At 34.7% G+C, this 22,059-nt stretch overlaps 1 protein-coding gene across 3 annotated transcripts in view; it reads left to right on the top strand.

Annotated features, from left to right (window-relative positions):
- Positions 1-22,059, top strand: part of dsx (transcription factor doublesex) — an 86,780-nt gene that overhangs the window by 36,783 nt on the left and 27,938 nt on the right. The gene's annotated exons all lie outside the window — the stretch shown is intronic.

Raw genomic sequence — 22,059 nt, 5'->3', positions numbered from 1 at the left:
TGAGCACCACTCTCCTAAATTGTATAAGTTTGCTTTTAATTACAATTAACAACTTGCTGAACTTAAGTGCTACATTTTAACAGTTATCAGCTGGGCATGCCTTCACACAAATATACAAGTATTATATGTATGTAGAGCTTTTACTTTCTTGGAGCCTACGTGATTAATTTGAGTGGACGAAAGGGAGAAATATAGCCCGCTGTGCCCTTACTTATTCCCAATTTAATAGACTTCGCATTTTTTAATTTCAATAATATGCATTTAACCAGCGTTTAACTTTGTGCTAAAAAAATGCTACAATAGCAGGCAACTATCAGTTTGCTAATTATTTAATACTCATGATGCATATGCACATACATATGTATAACAGCAGGTAAAAGAACAAGCATATGTTATATGCGTACATGCATTCAAGTGCCATTAAGGGCTCAGCATTTCCAAAACCTAGGCAAAAAAGCACATTTAGACTATAGAAATTGAGTTAACGAATATATTTGGGTATACCAGTATGTAAGTGAATTGCTGTTATCTATTAGGCCACTCTTGTCAAACGGCGCTGACGTTTGTTGCCAACTGCTCGGTACGGTTTTTTTGTTTATAGTGTTTTTGTATTTTTTGCGCTTTATTGCTCGCACGCGCCGTTCGCTTACAACTCACAAGCTACGGTTTGTTTACACTTCTCAATTGTGTGCGTGCATTTGAGCGGATTTTTTGTAGGTGTGTGTTTACATTTGTTTGACCTTGAATATACAATATGTAGCTATGCATGTAACAACTTTCTCAAGTTTCAAAATGCATACTCATTTGCTGAGCGAGAGAGTGAGAGAGAGTGATGCACTTCTCACTTGCTTACATTGTTGCAAATGCAAGTGTTAGAAACATGTTAGTATATATGCAGATACACGTCTGTGTATTGCGCAATCATTCTTAAATACACGTGTTTATACATATTGTACACATGTATGTTACACATACATATATTGCATTTTATTATATTTGCACTGTGACCAATTTATAGCTTTCGTTTTAATGATTTACTATTTTTATACTCTTGCAACATGTTTCTACAGATTATAATAGTTTTGTTCACCTAACGGTTGTTTGTATCACCTAAATATAATCGACTTAGATATAGGGTTATATACCATATATATAAATGTTCAGGATGATGAGACGTCTGTCCGTCCGTCTGTCTCTACAAGCGATAACTTGAGTAAAAATTAAGATATCTTCATGAAGCTTGGTACACATGTTCTTGGTAGAAAAGTAAGGCCAAGATCCTAGATTAACCGAAAACCTATAAATTGCCATAACTAGGAAGGTCCTCCGTCTTTCTTATTATCTGATAGAAAAATTCATATCTCGTTTCCTACTACTTCAAAACATATTTTGTTTTGTGGATTTTGTGGGAAATTGAATGCCCTACAAAATGGCCACTTATGGGTTTTCGTAAAGCGAGTAATGAATTTTTCTATCTGATTATAAGAAATATACAGGAAACCGTTAGACGAAGGACCTTCCCTTTACAACTTACACGTGTACTTATAGATATTCCTAGTTCATGGGAAACTTTATTCACTCTAAACAAAATCTAGTAGTTGCGTAGTAATTTTCGCTTTCGAATATACCATACCATCACAATTGATTACTATAACACAAATACATATGTGACTATATACATACATATGTACATATATACATATGCGCAATAAATCCGAAGTGTCCATAATCAAGCGCTAATGATTTGCCCACAACACATGTGGCCGTACCCCATGTCGGAAAAATTGTATCCGGCTCCAAAAAAAGAAGAATACTAAATGGATGGATAGCGCGAAGTAGTCATATTTAGTATAAGGCTTGACATTGTGGTAAGGTATAAGACAAATATGTGCAGTATTTGAAAAGCAGCTCAGCTATAGTTGTGCGATTTGAAAAATTTATTCGGAGATCGTAGCGTTCCCTTGGAAAATATTCTGTGCCGAATTTCGTAAAGATATCTTGGCAAATAAAAACAGAATTTCATACAACAAACTTGAAAGAGAGAAATTGGATTCCTTCTTCCTGTACGCAGAATAAATGATCAAAGTTGTTTATTTTCTAGATCTTTAAACTGGTATTATCCTTTAACTTTTATTCCGGATAAAACTCCAGAGTATATAGAACTGTGAGCACCCTAATAGTTGGAAAACTCTCGTACGTGACTTCTGTAGTAATTTTTGTGTGAATATTTAGTAAGGAGAGGTACAGAAAAATTATCTTAAGCATTTTTGACTTGAAGATGAACTAACGTATATGAAGACATACATATATTTACGTGGGGTCGTATTTGTTTCTCATCCTCCCAATTTTAAGTTTCCATGTATATATACGTATTAGTGTACACATCTATAAATGAGTGTGTCAATTTATTTGTATACAAAATGTATCACGTCGATCTGTCGAAAATATGGAAATTTATGGAGCATATCCTTTGAATAACCGCGCACAGATGCTGCCTAGGGCGATTTTGTGGTTATCTAAGTGACAATAACGCAAATTTACTCACCGTCATTATGCAAGTATGTGAGTAATTTTGATTTCATTGTATGGACATACATGCATGCATACACACTTATGACTATTTTTATGGGCTGTAGTTAGAGTAACATTTCAACCTTTAAGTACTTGTATTCTCATTCAGGCGTTAGTATACTTAAACTTTCGTAACAAACTTAAAACAAAAAAACAATATTTGCTTTATATTATGCCTGATAAGAGAGTTGTAAAACTGTACTCTTGATTTTACTTCTGTTGGTTTGATATGATTAAAGACGTTTTATTCTGAAATCTGAAACTTCTGCTTTGTAGAATTTATATTTCGCTAATCTAGTCATAATATAACAGTTCGGCCAAATTTTGCAAACAACTTCCGTGAGCTGGTGATTGTTTTAACAAAATAACTCAGCAAGTTGTTTATTACCGATATATATTGACGCAATATTTGTTAATGGCATACAGCCCTAAACTCTTTTTAATTTGTGAAAGGTAATATACTTCTCGTTCAACAGAAGTTAACGTTTTTTCTTGTTTTATCATAGAATCAACATATAACTAATTTTATGATAAAATTATGAAATGCAATATTCGAGTATACTTACATTTATAAAGTAAGAGGTTAACTCCAACAACATATGTAATTTTTATGAATTTTTTGTGACAGAACAACTAAAATCTCTTTACGAATGCCCAAGTTTCAGCCGATTGAGACATCATATGTGGCGAGTGTAGGCCTAATAATGGCTTCAGCGCGGTCGCTTGCTTTCAGGCCTCCCCTTTTTCATCCAACCAAGTGTGATTTCAAATGTACTGTGGTTTGGTGCTAAAAATTTAATATATCGGTATATATAGCCCCTTTTTATACCCAAAATAGCTGGCCATAGTATGTAACCATATTAGCGATCCACTGCCTATCTTTAAGATAACTTAGTATTTTGCTATTTGGTTTGGTGAATCCTTTTTATAATAAGAGCAACTTAATGATTTATGCTTCTGAACAGAACTCGACCGCCTAACGCCTTAACAAATTAAAAAAGGAAAAGGTTGCGTTAAACATTTGACACGCAGTGGTTAGAATGTATGTAAAGCATCACATAGTACAGCAACAACGAAATTGCTGGCGTCTTCAAAATGTTCAAGAAGCTGGCTTCAAGACGACATTTGCTGACCAAGGCAATTTCGCTGTTGTGTCGCCCCGTCGTCTTTGTATGCTGTCTATATTACTGTTGATTCGGGGATTGTTTGTTTTAAATTTACAATTTCGCGAAAAACACATTTCCATGCTCCACAATGATAACAATAATTTTAAACCAATTTCTCGCTATGGGGAGTGCTGATTTAACGAGCCCGAGTACTACGAAAAATATTGTGCTACAACAACATTGATTTCAATACTTTCATATTTCCAATATGCCATCATGAAGTTTCACTTCTTCCGCGCGGAGAGACTCCACGCACCCTGGTTTTTTTTTGAGACATATGTTTTTCAATTTGGCAATACTTAGAGTTGGTCCCATGCATCAAACATTGTTCAGGAGTAAGTCTATTCCTTATGAAATGTCACATCAAACTAAGAAGAAATCAAGTAAAAAAGGTATTGCCTTATTAAAAACCACATGTCTAAAAAACGACACCCTTGAGTTACTAGTTGGTATATAGGATTATAACTGAAAACAAATTTGCATATATGTATGTATGTTTAGCTGTATTTACTGTGTAGCACTTTTGGTGTAAATGACGGACGTTTTATCTCAGTACTGTCGTAAAGATAACAATTCAAGTAAAATAATTGAAGCGAAGAACTTATTAGTAGAACAATCATACACACACACACATTCTAATAAACTTATGTGTATGTATGTATGCAATCTGGAATAGCGCGCTGTGGTAATTAATGCTGCTTATCAACAGGGCTTAGACCGAGCACTTAACATAGCTTGCTCTTTATCCATTCGCATTCTCACACACGCACACTTACACAAAGTCGCGGTGAACTTGTACAGTTCTCTAAATTGAATTTCTCTTGCATTGCATGCAATTCCATTTATTATTTTCGACACTGTGTCGACTTAAATCCACCCACTTCAGCAGTGCGAGTAGGCCGTCCCACACATACACACTATCTATATACCTAAATGTATTTTGTTTGTTTGTAAATATGTGCAAATTTTGGTATTTGTACTTTATAAACGTACAGGTTAACATACATACATGTATGTGTAGATATGTATGTATATAGCGGCAAACAAACCGCTTAAGATTCATAGCAACTTATCTCGTGGGTGAGGTCAGGATTAATTTGAGTTAAACACTAGAGACTGATGTGAAAAGGTATGGAGATTTTGGCTGATTCCGTACGGTGGCTATAAAAACCGATGGCGTTAACAGCGCAGCATGTGCTTGTTTGTGCTTGACAGGAACGTTACTAAACGGTCAACCTGGACAATTCGCCCACTTCCACACGCACACCTTGGAGACCTCATTAAAGTCAATTGGCATCGATTTGGTTGCTAGTAAAAGCTCCCTGTGCCGAAACACGCCAAAACACTCACAGATCATCATTTAAGCAACGTGTGATGTCCTTTACCGGAATTCGCTAGACGTTAACTGGCTAGCCCCTTTCACTCTTCCTGTTGCTTTTGATAAACGCTAAAAAACTGCGAACGATATTTTCAGGGACTTTAAACGCATTTATAATACTTTTGTTGTCCTCATAGTCATAGTCATCATTGTTGTTGTGCCGGTCTTTGTAAGCGTTATTTTTGCTGTTGTGGTACTAGCATTTTATGTCGTTCGTGTCATAAAAACTTAACCCATACAAATTTCGCAGTGACTTTAGTATTGCACTCGCAGTTTTCGACTGCCGTGTCTCGCGTCGATCTCGTCCCTCCCTTTTCACTGCTTGGACCCTACAACGCTTTCCCGGTTTTTGATCAGCTATAAGAGACTTAAGTTCAACGATATACGTATACCATATTACATACATACTTACATTCACTTATACATGCCAACAACATGCATTGTTGTTTCTGCTGCTGCCGCCGTTAGTTGGCAACGATACAATGCTGACGCGCCTGGGCTAATGCTTGCTAGACTGTGGCATCGTAAAAGTCGAGCAGATTTTACGAGCGACAACTACCAGGGTGGCTCAACTGCCGCAAATACGGGCTTATGCTATTTTTCTTCATCTTATCGCATCCTTCATCATGACCGTTGCAGTCATAAAAATCGGAAATTGCATTGCGATGCATGGCTCGGTTGCTTCGGTGGCTTCGGTGGCTTCGCTTGATTCGGTTGCATTAGTTTTGAGTATGCAAGCAGCCAATTTAATTGGTGTGAGATAAATCAACGGTAACGCTGCTTAATTGTATTCTGGCGTATGTATGTATGCACGCATTAGAATATGTCACGTCGATAGCTTTTACTAGTATGCAGCGCTCACACACAAACAACCATATATTATATATGTACGACAGTGTGTGTGTAAAGCTTATAAAGAATAGAACAAATGTCTAATTTCTGCTAAGCCACCAGTAAACAGATGTTGTAGCTTCTAAGCGGAGTAATTAAAAGAGAAATCGATGTGATCGATAGTAAATAAGTATTTATGTATACGAGAATACTACGGATGAATTAGTAAGAACCTTACCAAGCTCCGCAAAATACCTGCAGACTACGCCAGAGCAGCTTCACCAGCTCGAGTATTCGGTAAACTTATTAGGTACTTGTACCCACTTCAAGAAATCGATCGTCGACAGCTCTCGTTTTGAAAAATCGGATATATACATATTTATACACAGACTAAGTTTTTGTAGTCGTTGGCTTTGCTGTGGTAGTTCGTTATTATGTACCTAGAAATATTTGACGAATGTATATATTTGAAGACGCACCACTGTATTCTTCGTCGAATATTGCTTATATTGTTCAGCGTATGGGGCATATTTGTAGTCCAGAATATCAAATTTTATTTTATATTGAGTGTAAAAAAAAACTAATTGAAAATAACAATTAACGAGCGCACCTAAGGTGAAATTTCGAAAGAATCAGTTTTGAATATTTCGACAGTCCATACCTTTAAAAATAACCTACTACATACGTATTAGTTAGTTACAGCCCTCTAAAGTAGACATTTTTTCAAAACTAATATTTATACAACAATTTACAGATGAACTAAAAAAATAATTTCATTATTATTTGAATTAAATTTTTTTTATTTTATAATCCCAAATCCGGGTGACTGTCTGTCTGTCCGTTCGCCAGTCTCTGGAAGCTGTAACTTGAACACAAATTGAGATATCTTATGGTAAATACGCCCACTCCCCATATAACGGTTATGTCGAAAACTATTATTAAAAACTATAATAAAATATTCAAAAAGTGAAATTGAACGACAGGGATGAAACCCAAAGGTCTAAAATTCAACTATATCCCATGAACTATTCTATCGCTTAGCACCAAATCAGGTTTGATATACTCTCTACACAACCCTTTAGCATTGTTTGAAAATTGACACACTACAACCACCCCTACTTCTAATATGACGCCATTTTGAAAGTCATCAGATTGTCGAAAATATCAACATTAAGATCTCCACACTTCAACCCCAATACACTAATTAGTAAGACAGAGATCCATCTTAGTTGAACGAGCTCCAATATTCTCAATATAACTACTTTTGTCATACCTACACACGTATTTTGAAAATGATGTTTTGATGTAAACAAATAAATGTAATTACACAACATCAAATTATCTTTAAAATAATATAATTTAATCCTAAACGAGGTGTTCCTGACAACAAGGTGCTGAGATTTCAATGATATCATTGATATGCACATATGTACTATTTAATAGTGCTTTTATGTATGAACGAGATTCTTTAGCTAGTGATTATTTTCCTGCTTCCTGTTTATCAATTAATCCTCTACTACCTGTGAGCCGGAAAAGACTCGTGAATTCTTGACACAAAATTGAGAATTCATAGCATTTACAATCTAAAAATCACGAGGAAGCATTAAGCTCCAGAATTGGTGAACGTGCTGCACTTGTTCGTGCTGCCAGCTCAAGTGGTATATTAAGGAACATTGCATTTTTTTCCTTTTTCTCTGCAGCATTCAACACTTTCCTTGCTTATCGACAACGCTTAAGTACGGTAGTATTTTTGATATAATATAATATATATATGTCCGTACATGTATGTACATATGTACCCGTTCGCATGTTGGTGAAAACCGCTTCTCAGTCATAGCATCACGTGCATTTGGCAAAAGCTGTAAAATGGAATTCATTTGTGTGCGACAACGCTAATAAAAGAGCATGTCACAGTTTTATTGTAACGCCCACACCCTCTCGGCACTCATCCCGCTATTCAAATATTTCCCCACTTAATTTTATACTTGCTTTCACTAAAGTTGGTTAAAAAAATAAGCTTGAGGTGTGCAAGTGACATTTTACAGAGCGATCAAGAGTTAGTCGTCGAGTACCAATGTCTTCTGGCTTGGTCTCTGGGAAAGTGCTAACTGCCTTAGAAGCATTCCTATTTTAAGACGATTACACTTTAACCTCCTAGTTCTCAAAATTTAGATCCAGCTGAAAAATGTAAAAAGTTAGCGACGTGGAAGCACGCATAAAAGAGACCCAGGAGAAATAAATAAGGTACTTCCTTAGTGTAACCGAATATTTCATACTCTTGCAACTTGCAAGGATCAAAGTCGAGGAAATACCTTTAGGTGTTGGCAAAACTTTATATTAAGATATATAGCTAAAAGGTTCAACTTAATTAATCGACAAAATGGTGAATGGATTTAATTCAAATTTGATATCTTATTAACCTATTTTGAAGGTCATAGACCCACTTAGTTTTATTACTATATTTTACTTTCCGTTAGCGAAAATTATACTAAAATCATTGAGGGCATAGAAAGGGAATGGCTGTTTGCATTAATTTTGAACATTGCTCAGGTATATCATGCTTTTTTTCAAGCAATTTTATAAATATATAAATATACAGCGTGGGTATCAAGAAGTTAATTCTAATTAAAATCCAAAAAATTTAAAGGTATTGGAAAGAAAAAGGTAAGTGCTGAGGTTAATTTAACATTAAAATATGCTCATAAGTTTTTATTGAGGTGTTCGAAATGCTGCTGATGTTTCTTGTTCAACCGTTTAGCTATAATAGTGGACTTCAACGCTAAGTTCATCATAATTCGAGCTCCTCCATTTTTCTTTGGAGTATATAAAATGTGGTTTCTTTAGAGTTTACTTTAAAATATTGCTTTCAATAAGAAGTACAAGAATCGAATTTCCTGAATCATAAAAATCAACTTTCCAGAAGCAAAAGATGTCAGAGTTGACAGCAAACAGCTTTGATATGTTGATTGCGTATTAAGTCAACTTTCCTGAAGAGTTTTCCAACGTGTTTTCCTAGTGAATTATACTAATTTGAAGCTCTTTGCCTCACATTAGTTCATACATATATATACGTGTATACATACATAGATATCAATTTGCTGGTGAAAAACACCGATCGGCTACATTTTCTAATTTTACATCTTTGCTATTACTTAATAGTCTGGATACTATATTTTTGCGCTATGAAATTGGCTGAACGTTAGTACTCGTTTATGTGATTGTGTAGCTAAAAAAATGGACACAGCACAACATTGCATTCATTCGGTAGCAGCAGATGAACCACCGGCGTGTTAACATGACAAAATTCAGAAGCATAACCAAAGCGTTTCGTTCTAAACTGCCGATCGCTGATGATAATGCATGGACAGATGGATGGTTGGATAGATGGATGGACGGACCACTGGTGTCTCAAGTGCTGGTCCTTTTTGTTGTTATTGTTGAGTGGTTCTTGCTTTATTGTTTCCATACAAATCATGCAAAAATAAACACGCGGCAAAATGCTGTAGAAGATAGAAGCAAGCAAAACTAATGTTGCAATACTCACTGTGCCACCACACGAGCGCAATTGACGGCCGCGGGATTGTGTTGGTTTCATTTTAGCACTCCTGTTTGCAGTTACAGTTGGATGCATTCGCGGCTAACAGCTAGAACTAAAATAATTTTAAACTTAATTTTTATGGCTTTTGCATTAGAATTTGCACACTAAAAGAACGCGACGTCCCCAATGCGGCTGCTTAGTGGTAGAAAATTTATGGGCACCATCTAGTATAGGGTACGGAAAGACACTGTTGACTAGACATGCATACTTATTTATGTATCTACATATGTAAGTATGTACATTCTTTGATATAAATATATATATATATATTTATACCCTAAACAGGGTATATTAAGTTTGCCCCAAAGTTTGTAACACTCAGAAAGAAAATCAAAGACCCTGTACAGTATATACAACATAAAAATTATCAACGTGACGAGCTGATTCGATTTATACATGTCCACCTGCCTGTATACCATATACTTAAACCAGTTCAGTAGTTTTTGAGATTTCGATCTTAAATTCCATCCATGAAGATGCTCATATATCGGAACCGCCGATATCGGACCACTATAGCATATAGCTGGCATACAAACTGATCGATCAAAATTCAGTTCTTGTATGGATATCTTTACGAAATTTGGCACGGATTATTGTATAAAATAATGGTACAATCTCCAAATAAATCGTTCTGCCCGATCAAAAGTAACATAAATTGACTTTAATAATAATAATAATCACAATAATGTAAATAATATACAACTCATATAAAATCTCGAATTGAATGCATTTACGCCTAAAACTATAATAATAAAATAACTTATGCAAGTGATGGTTTCGCTTTTTTACCTAAAACTAGAAAATGTTTGATTCACATGTTAACATGTTTTATATGCTATTTAAAAATATAAACATCTGATTAAAAAAATAAGGAGGAGCTAAGTTCGGGTGTAACCAAAAATTTTATACTCTCGCAACTTGCAAGGATGAAAGCCGGTGAAACACCTTCAGGTGCTAGCAAAACTAACTCTAGACCAATGACATTCATATTCAGCGCTAAACCACATAATTTTTAGAAAAACTTGTCCACTTAATTTCACTAAAATATCACTCTATTTGGAATAATCTAAACGATTTTATCCATTTTACGCACAAAGATATAATGATTTCTATCCATTTTCGCTTTTCATCTGACTTTTAACCGTTTATGTTAGTCAAAATTTGTGATATTTTAATGAAATTAAGTGAGTTTGCCGTAAATATAAATATTTTGGAGAAGCATAATGCTATTATGAAACTAAGTTAGTCTACGACCTATAATATACAGAAGTTAATAAGATACCAAATTTGACTGTAAGCCATTCGATTTTTTTGAATAATGCATGTTATATACAACTGTGTTGGTCGAAAAAATCGATATTCTCAAAGTATTATATTCTTTTAACAATAATTTTTCCAAATTTTATAAAGATCTGTGCACTAGAGCCAAAGTTAACATACAGTTGAAAAGAGCGCACTCCGCTCATGTGGCCCCCAGTACGTGCCAACATATTAAGGAGGTCATCCCGTGTGTTGGGTAGTTTCGAGAAAAACACGTTTGAAAATTCAGATGTAAGGTCACATGCTCTAAAGACCATTATTTCCCACCCTTGTAACTTTCAAATTACATTCAATTTCGGAAAATTACTATATCTATATACTTGCATTCTATGAATACTCTAGATTGAATTTATGCAAACAAAATCGATTTTTTGAAACTTTCACACGAGATGACCCCCTTAAACGCGATTGTTTAAAAATGATGTTGTTGACAAACCTTTGCGGCGCGGAAGGTTTCTCAAGGACCGAATGACCGATAGATTTAATCTTTGCAGACTACAAGTACCTATAAACCGCAATATCTTATACTTGACGCATCGCCTACCTATCATGCTCACCGCAAAGCGGTCAAATCGCTGGGTCATTTATGATTTTTATACTCTCGCAACCTGTGGCTACAGAGTATAATAGTTTTGTTCACCTAACGGTTGTTTGTATCACCTAAAACTAATCGAGTTAGATATAGGGTTATACATATATAAATGATCAGGATGAAGAGACGAGTTGAAATCCGGGTGACTGTCTGTCCGTCCGTCCGTCTGTCCGTCCGTCCGTGCAAGCTCTAACTTGAGTAAAAATTGAGATATCTTTATGAAACTTGGTAGACATGTTTCATGGTACCGTGAGACGGTTGGTATTGCAGATGGGCGTAATCGGACCACTGCCACGCCCACTAAACGCCATTAATCAAAAACAAATAACTTGCCATAACTAAGCTCCGCAATAAGATACAAGACTGTTATTTGGTACACAGGATCACATTAGGGAGGAGCATAATAGGTTTAATGTGCATATCTCCTAAACCGCTAATGCTATAATAACAAAATTCACTGGAAGCAAATGTTTTTAGCACTTCTATTGACGGTGTAAAAATAGTTGAAATCGGGTGGCAACTCCGCCCACTCCCCATATAACGGTACTGTTAAAAACTACTAAAAGCGCGATAAATCAAGCACTAAACACGCCAGAGACATTAAATTTTATCTCTGAGATGGTATAAGATGACTTTATAGGAACCGCGTTCAAAATTAGACAGTGGGCGTGGCACAGCCCACTTTTAGGTGAAAACCCATATCTTGAGATCTGCTTATCCGATTTCAACCAAATTCGGTGCGTAACGTTCTTTTCATGTTTCTATGTCATAGTGCGAAAATGGGCGAAATCGGATTACAACCACGCCTATTTTCCATATGACACCATTTTAAATACCACTTGATTCTTTCACTTTCCACTATGCAAATCAAGCAACAATGATTATATCGGCGTAAAACTTTGCGTGAATAATGCAATTAAAGTATGCCACCTTGCGGCCAAAAATCGTCTAAATCGAACCAAAACTGTTCAAACCAATAAGTACTAAATATGTGGACCCCAGTGGCTATAGTTGACCTTCTACCGAAAATATCAGTCAATACACAAAGAAATCTCAAACGAGTATTTGACTTTGCGAGAGTATAAAATGTTCGGTTACATCCGAACTTAGCCCTTCCTTACTTGTTATTTATCGAAAATATCAAGGGCAGACAAACATGCTTTCTCAGATCTAACGATCTAACGGTCTAATTGTTTTGCTTGAGTACCATTTCTTAAAACAACCTTGATTTCGTAAGCATACGCTGCTTATCACCAAAAATCTTTATACTTCCCAGGTATTCAAAAGTATGTAGTATGACAACACCCAAAATATTTTTCACGATCATTTCGTCGTGAAAAAGCTGTGTTCGTATTAAACAGCATGCACTAAAAAATTGTACGCAAAAATATTTTATTGGTGTAAATGAATACCGAGAAACCCGTGCTTAAGAGACTGTACCTAATATCCACAGAGCAACAAATATAGATTGTATACCGATTTTCTTTTTGGAAATGCATTTTTGGCAATTTTTTCGCTCATAGAATGAAAAGTGCTATTTTCTGGTATTATAGTGACGCAATTCCTAAAAATGTTGAAAATATTCGAATAATTTTCTGTAAAAATGAGTCCGAGTTTTTGAACGACTAAAAAGTTGAGGCTTATAAGTAAGGTGATATTTGGATATCAATTTATTCTGTTACTTTTTAATAACAATATTAAAATAAGTGTTCAACGATTTTCGACGTTATGACTATTTTCGAAAAATATTCAACAAAATTGAGCTTTGACCTAACCCAACCAGTAAATACATTGGATAAGCTTTTGTCCCAATCTTTGTAGCATTACTCGGGTAGTGATTTTTTAATGTTTAGCAATGAGCATGCGGACTTACATATATGTACATGTACATGTACATTTGTATGTATATACATATAAGTATGTACATAGATAATAAATAAGTTATAGTTTAAGTACGGTACATACATACATATGTAAGTCCTTAGTGGAACGCAATTTTTTTAATATGGCTATTGTTTGGGCGAAAGAGTGAAGTGAGAGAATAGAAAAGGAACGAAAGTATATCCTCCAATATACTCCGAAATACAGATAAATTTATTGTTGCGCAACTGACGGATCGTTTGTTTTTCTTTTCAAGATTTTTACGAGTTTCGGCATTTAAAAGTTTGCTTCCGTTTTGTGTATTTAGTTTGCCAGCGCTTTCATTACATGTCAGTAGGAAAGCGCAAAAAACAATAACCTAAAACCAAGGAACGAAATGCAAGTAGTATCGTCCAAATTTTGCGTCGAGTAAAAGTAATAAAAACTTGACTGAAATGAAATGAAAGAGAAATAAGAAAATGAACGCATTTCATATTTGCACGCAAGCATTTGCAGACTTCCATTCACAGGCGCACACACAATCACTCCTTCACCGGAATATGCGTATATGCACCATTTATATGTATGTATATGGCATTTTATGCACACGTATGCACACTTAAGCACAAATACACGCATAAATTTATTATAGTATTTTTTGATGCGCTTCTTCCTGCCAAAAATCGAAACGTGGCTCGTCGCTTGGCGTTGGTGTTGGCAGACGGTTTGCTTACATAAACTATTTTGAGCAAAATTTGCTTCCGTTTTACGACTCTTTGCATGTGAGAGTGCACATTTTGAGTGTGTGTAAATTTAAGCGTTTCTTTCGGCCAAATGTAATTTACTTTCCCTACCTATAACTTTTCTAGAGTTTTGGTGCATTCGATGCACAATAGCGGAATTGTCATATCTTCACTTACCCTCTCAGATTGCTGGTCCTTAGTGTGTGTATTGCTAATATGTGGACTGGTGCACCACAGTGAAATTTATTTTAGTAAACGAATGCAATATTTTCAAAATTACACCCAATTTCAAGATTTCGGCTAGAATGTAATAATTCTTTAGACAATTACGAAAGGATTTCACTTAAGTTGTAAACTTTGATTTAACCCGCTGGATTAATGTTAGGAAAAATTAAAATTGAACCTTTTGAGTCAACTATGGGTATATACCTAAATTGTTATAAACCTGAAACCTAGGGAATATTTCTCTGTCTGCATGCCACAATAGAGAAAAATAGTATGCAATTTCGTTAGCAAGTTTCGCAGAGTTTAAAGGCGAACCTTAAATATTCTTCAAATATAATTACATAAGCTGTCTCCCATTCGCCAAATGTTGGAGTGTAGCGAATCGAACAAATTATACTAATTGTTCAAACCAACTGGCAGCACTTGCGAAGCAACCTTGCGCAAACATGTGTCCCGACGCATGCGCAATTGTGCTTCGGAGCGGAGACATACCTCATTCTGCGCGCAAAAAAAAAGCAACTTACGTTTTCTGTAAAAAATTGTAATTTATTTCAAACCTTAAGTATTTAAAATCTGTAGAAAAAAAATTTTGTTTATAAATTTTGACAGTAAATTGACGTTTGTACAATTCATAAAAAAAACTGGTTAAAACTGTGTAACTGTGTAAAGTATACGCAAACTCTCTTTGTTATTGCTTTTATACGAGTTTTTTTTTTTTACAAAAACACAATGCGGCAATATAGTGAGCAGATAAATGGCGAATGAAAGACACCTGGAGAGTAGTGAATCGAACAAACTATACCAGATTTTCGAATAAACGGGCAGCACTTTTGTGCAACCCTGCATTACCACGTCTTCGGACGCATGTGCAATTGTCTTACAACTCTTTCTTGGTGAAGAAATCCTCTTCTATACGTCAAAAACCCTTTTAGTCACACCTTAGTTTAACAAATATTTTCATATATCATTTGAGCCATTCACAATAGTAAAACTGAATAAATAATGCAAACAAAAATTATCTAGCATTGGAGATAGTGGTTATACCACCTAAATGAGGTAGCCGCATACGTGCTTATACGAATTCAACTCGATAACTTTGTTGCTTCTATGACATGTAATTTTTTTGACAAGAGAGCAGTGCGCTAAGATAGTGAGCTGAGAAATGGCGAAACGAAGATAGCTTAGCTTTCATTCATAATGTGATTCTGAAAATCATTATAGTTGTTATAATTATTACACGAAAAAGAAACGATCACATTACACTTTTATAGTGCAAAACTGACTAAACTATTCTTTATTCTGAAATAATAAAAAAGGCACATTCTTTTTTATGGCTAAAGTAAAAACATTCAAGGAAAGCTTCCGAATTCATCCAAAATTATTGTAATGTAGAGATCTGTTGAGATCGCCGATATGCTTTTTATTCAAAAATGGGTAAATGAAACATATTTATCAGATTAAAGTTGTTTGTTTTTTTTCAGGGGAAAATAAAATTTTCATTTAAGTGCTTTCTATGAGCAATCTGCAAAACCTAACTTTTAATTTTTAGACCAATTTCTCCTATGTCAGCGTTAAATTTATGCATAATCCATCAGCGTTCAGAATGATTTAATTTTCAAATTAAATTATGTTCCGTGAAAGTTCCTAACAACAGACACTGTGCTTTGGCAGTAAAACTTTATGTATGTTGTATGTATGTAGCTCTATCCCTGGCGGTATGTGCATGTAGACTCTCGACTCTAGACTCGAACATGGGTGACGTGAATCCGTCTTCACGTCTTGTGGTATTTACCCTATCTGCGTGCGCATCTTTTGCGATTGTGCGATGTCGATTTATTATTTTTATTGCAGCTACGTTTTACGATTTTGTAGCTAAAAAGCATTCCGTCTTCCTTGCACCATCAACTTGAAGAACAAAACCAGAAATACAATTATATTGGCCACAATAACTAGAATGCTACGTATTTCCGCTTCCAAGCACCTTCCACATTGTCGCTCTGCATCTCCGTCTTTCCGCGCTTATTTCGCAAATTAATACAAAAACTTTGGGTGCAATTTTAATATCTTCGAAAGCAGCAATGCAAACTTATGTGTATATTTGAGTGTTTGGGCAAATGTAACATGAATACATATTAATTCTACGAATTCACTGCACACAACAGTAATACAAACATATCATTAAATGTGAATGTATAATACAAGTACATATACATATGGATATGAAAGGATTACAGTCTGAAAATGTCCACGTTCAAGCGAAAAAATAAAAATATGCAGATTTATGAAAAAAGTTGAATTAAATTGAAAAATATATATTTGGTTTAAATGGCATTTTTCCTCTAATTTAAAATAATTGAGAGAAGATCGGAGCAGATTTCTTCAAATCGATTTTTTGGAATTTTACTTTTTATTACTGGCCAGTTGGAATAGGAGTAGAAGTCCGTAATTATGTATTAAAAATAAAAATAAGATAAAATGGCTGCACCGAAGCTATAAAACTCTTCACAAATAAAAAAGTTTCCGTACAAGAACTTGATTTTATTCAGTTTCTATGGGAGATATATGCTATAATAATCCGACCTGAAAAATATGTTCGAAAATTTTACCGTAGTCTTGGAAAATATTCCATGTCAAATTTTGTAAAGATATCTTGTCAAATGAAAAATTTCTCAGTTCAGTTTGTATGGCAGCTATATACTATAGTTGTCCGATCTGAACAATTTCTTCGGAGATTGTAGCGTTGTCTTGGATAATAATATAAACCAAATTTCGTAAGGACACATTTAAAAAAAAAAAAGATTTAAATACAAGTACTTGAGTTGGATCGGTCAGTTTGTGTGACAGCAATACGCTAAAGCAGTTTCTTGGTAAAAAAAAAGAGATGTGCAAATTTTCAGATCGATATCTCAAAGAATGAGGGACTAGTTCGACTCTGCTCGTCATGCTGATTATCTATATATTTATTTTATAGGGTCTGCGACGTTTCCTTCTGGGTGTAGCAAACTTCGTGGCAAACTTAATATATCCTGTTATAACTACATATATATGTACAAAGAATGTTTATCCTTTTTTTCAAATATTAGTAATATGTCGTAAATATACTGTCCGGAGTTAGGCATAAAGCGATAGATCAGAAATACATAAAGTTCCTACAGTTATTTGATAGAAAGGACTGTAGAAATATGATTGGAATAATCACTGCTTTTAGTCTGGTGGCGGGGCACGTCTGCAAATTGGGCTGACAGATCGAAAAGACTGCAGGACATGTCAAGAGGAAAGCACCAGGGAAACAATGGATCATCTCTTGTGCACTTCTTCCTCATTGACAAGACAACACTTCAAGCGTTTGGGGGCGCCCCAGTATAAGATTCTGGAAGTAGTAACGATAGTGAGACCAATACATTTATACATTTTATATTGAATAAATATCATTATTATCATAACTTTTCGTCCTTTGAAATTTTATAACATTTTTCCTTTTTTGAAATTTTGAAACTTCCTTCAATGTTAATAATATTCAATATTATCGATTAATGTTAAACGATTTATAACTAAAATATAGTTGTAGTAATATAGTAAATAATGCAATGAATCGTACTTATGTATTGATAAAAACCGTATTCACAATAAAAGTAAATTAAATGTACTGTATTTATAAAACTCTACTATGTTTAGTGAAATAATAATGAAGTACTAAATTAACTAAACTCGTTGAAAAGAACATGCCTACTTATGTAAAATACTACAAAAACATGCGAAAACATTAAGTTGTTGCAAATGAAGAAGAGTATGTTAATACATTCATATACATATATTTATATGTACAGTCATTTCCACGCGCACCACACCCACAAAGTTTGTTGTAAATGTTCCATTAGCGGGCATAAATATATAACATTTTTTACTCTTAGCTGCTATTCTGGCTGCCCTAGTCGCTATGTTAGTTGGCATCCTTTTGGCAGCCAGTAACTAGGAGTTCTTTTCCATAGCAGAATTTTTGTTCACATCCCCACCACTGTAGAAAGTGCTGCATCTGTCTGAAACTCGGGGATATCATCATGTCCTTTCGTTCGAATCTATGTTTCTCGTTTGCTCCTGTGCAATAAACCAATCTTCTATGTGTTGTAGTTTAACGCCGCAGCCAGTTGGAAGACAGCTTTTGTATATAATAACTTTGTACATACATGTTGCATGCTTTGAAAGCACATAAATTATGTATTTATTTCTGAAAATAAATATACATATTTACACAGAAATGCTATCAACGAGAGGCAACAATTTTACTCCATTATATGAATCATGTTTGTAAAAAGGTTGTTAATTAAATTTCAAATGAGTATCAATGTCAGTTTAAATGCCACTTTTAAGACTAAAAATTACAACGCCTGTTATTACCCGGAACTTGGTACACATATTGCATGGCATTATACGGACGTTGGTGTTGCAGATTGGTAGAAGAATTTAAGTAAGAAGGGGCATTTGTGGATTAAAAGATTTTATAAAATGAACGTGATCCCGCACTCTAACAGATTTAAACTACATCTCTCATAAGTCCCTAAAGCTAAATAGACCAAAATTACTGGATACAAATATTTTCAAATGAATATATATAATATGAAATCAATTGATAACCATGCCCACTCCACATATAATTGAATAAATATGTTAAACATATTGTAAAGCGCGCCTGTACAATTATACTGCTTCAATATATACTGAGACTACAGAGACTATCTTTTCCCGATAATAATTTGCCCTTGTGACGAAAATGGGTAAAAACTCATCCATAGTCCTTCTAGCCCCAATATAGTGATTTATGGGGGAACTTTCCAGCTAACTTTATGGGGGTCATCCCTAGTGACGGTTTCAAAAAATCAATTTTTTTTTTGTGCATAGATCCAATCTGGAGCATTCATAGAATGTGCTGGTAAAGTAATTTTCCGAAATTAAATTTAGTTGGAATTTTACAAGAGTGCGAAAGTAAGATCTTTAGAGCACGTGGCCTTACACCTGAATTTTCAAACGTGTTTTTCTCAAAACTACATTTTTTAAACTGATGTCCACGATTTCTCAAATCGGTTCCATCAATTGCTTTAACATTTCATCACACATGTGGCCATCGCCCGAACTAGGATTTTTGAAAAATATTCTTTTCCGGAGATAGCCATTTACCTAAAGATTAAAATGCAATTTGTTTTTGTGATTTTAGGTTAGCCAGTCTGCTGGAATCAAGGACGCCATTTGTCTACATGAGTATCAATTAACAAAATATTTTTAATTAAAAAAATTCAGAGTTACAGCTAAAGGCTTAATAAATTTGTAATAAAAATTTAGAAGCTATAATATTGTTATAAATATATTTTGTTCTGAGAGATATTTTTCAATTTGAGAATTTTTACTTAATAATACTCACTGACCGGCATATTCGGCATAAAACTGGTTAGAATAACTAAAAGCATTATAAGTAGTATATGGAAGTTTAGGGTAATAGTACCCTAATCAATTTTTGCCAATACCACATACTACTAACATGTCACAGACTAATAAAATGCTCCCACCTCACCGCACATACTATCACCAATCATATGGAGTAAACTCAGACTAATGTTCGAAAATCATGATATTAGCTACATGGGGGCTAGGTAAAATTTGCACCCGATTTGATACAATTTAGGTACAACGATAAATTGTTATGAGTAAAACACGCTCTTTAATTTTCATTGAGATAACTCACATATTCGTCGATATATGCGGTATAAAGTCACCCGGAAGTTCAAAAATCTTTATATTAGAATATATATTTATTATTTAGATCTATTATCAGAAAATTGTCCTTTCTGAATTTCAATTATATATCTCACACACTGCCCGATATTTTCGGTAAAAAGTCAACTATAGGTACTGGGGTGCACATATTCGGTACCTAGGGGCTTGACCAGTTTTCTAAGTGGTGTTATATGGGAAATAGGCGTGGTTTAAACCGATTTCGCCCATTTTCGCACTATAACATAGAAATATGAGAAGATGTTATGTACCGAATTTGGTTGAAATCGATAAAGCAGATCCCAAGATATGGGTTTTCACCTAAAAGTGGGCGGTGCCACGCCTACTGTCTATTTTTACAAAGATATCTGAATTTTACTTAAGCTACAGCTTGCACAGACGGACGGATAGACGGACGGACGGACAGACAGTCACCCGGATTTCAACTCGTCTCTTCATCCTGATCATTTATGTATACATAGCCCTATATTTTACTCGATTAGATTTAGGTGAGACAAACAACAGTTAGGTGAACAAAACTATTATACTATGTAGCAACAGGTTGCGATAGTATAAAAATATATCACAGCTTGCAAACTTCTTAGTTAAATTATCAGACATGTTTGTGTTTCGACAACTTACTCGGATAATTCTAGATTAGACAAAATGCAAAAGTAAATACAAAATACATAAATTACCTTCAAAAATTTACTAACTTATGTTATTTATTTATAAATTGATATGCATATGTATGTATGTATTAATACTTCCATTAAATTACTAAATTTTTCTGAAGTTTTCATAGCAAAAGAATATATACATGTATGTATTCTCCAGCGAAGCAACTACATATAAATAATTCCTGTAATATATTAATATACGTATACCCAAACTATTCGCTGAGTGCTTATTTTATTGCATAATTGCTTGGACGCCATTTTCATAGTAAAGCAATACTAAGTCAACTAATCAAACAACTTAATTGGGCAGTTTTGTGATGCTTATAAAAATTTCTTAAGTACGAGTATGGCCGCCGCATGCCATTCCACCACACTCGTAGTATTTCCATTGCATACATGGGTAGATACCATTCCAATAAACATAATAGCAAACAAAGAAATGAACAACCGTCCAACCATGGTGAAAACTCTTGTATGCCGACCACAAAAACAAATAAACGACTTCAAACCGGCTTCTATTACAAACAGCGTGTAAGCAATTGTGTGCAATAACTGCAAAAGGAACTGAACAATCGGCTATGACAGAAATAAAAGCACGATGCCGACGGAAAAATGTAGAACTGCAAAACAGAAAAGCATAAACACGCCAACAGCAGGAATGACATCGGCCGGCAGCGGCGTTTGGCAATCGGCTTCATAAAAGGAGGGAATAATTGCTTGAACCAATGACTACGAAGCTCCGCCTTTTCACAAAGATACAGCGAGTGTTGCCGACTCCAGTTGCCGATTACGGCGACGAGCCCGACGCAGTTGTTGCTGGTTATGGTTGAGCAACACTAAGCTTGCTGTCATTGCACACGGCCACTACTGCTGCATCAGCCCTGCATTGAAAACGGTATTGATACATAGTACATAAACTCGTATATGCATGAAGTACATGGAACTAGTGCTATTTCATTAAGTATTTAATATGTTGGAGATGCATATATCATTTTAGGTAAAATAAAACCAAAATGGATTATTAATTAAACCATATTTACATTAGCGTTGCCTTTTCAATGAAAATACCGTTTCGTGTGTACATACATACATACATACGTACATAAATACATATTGCAATATTATTAGGTTACTATTATTATACGGAAGTCTAGTTAAAAACCTAAAACCTGTGATGTTTATTAGCTTCTAGCAGATAGTTTGCCTGCATTTAAACTTATTATGGAATAAGAATATTTGAAATATCTGAAGTATCGCGTTATATATACATACATATGTACATACTATCTCCTGTTATTATACTATCTCAAAATATTTTCGAGAAGTATTGGT

The sequence above is a fragment of the Bactrocera oleae genome, chromosome 2 (genome assembly GCF_042242935.1).
Source record: "Bactrocera oleae isolate idBacOlea1 chromosome 2, idBacOlea1, whole genome shotgun sequence".
Taxonomy (NCBI): domain Eukaryota; kingdom Metazoa; phylum Arthropoda; class Insecta; order Diptera; family Tephritidae; genus Bactrocera; species Bactrocera oleae.
This window is presented reverse-complemented; position numbering and strand designations above follow the sequence as displayed.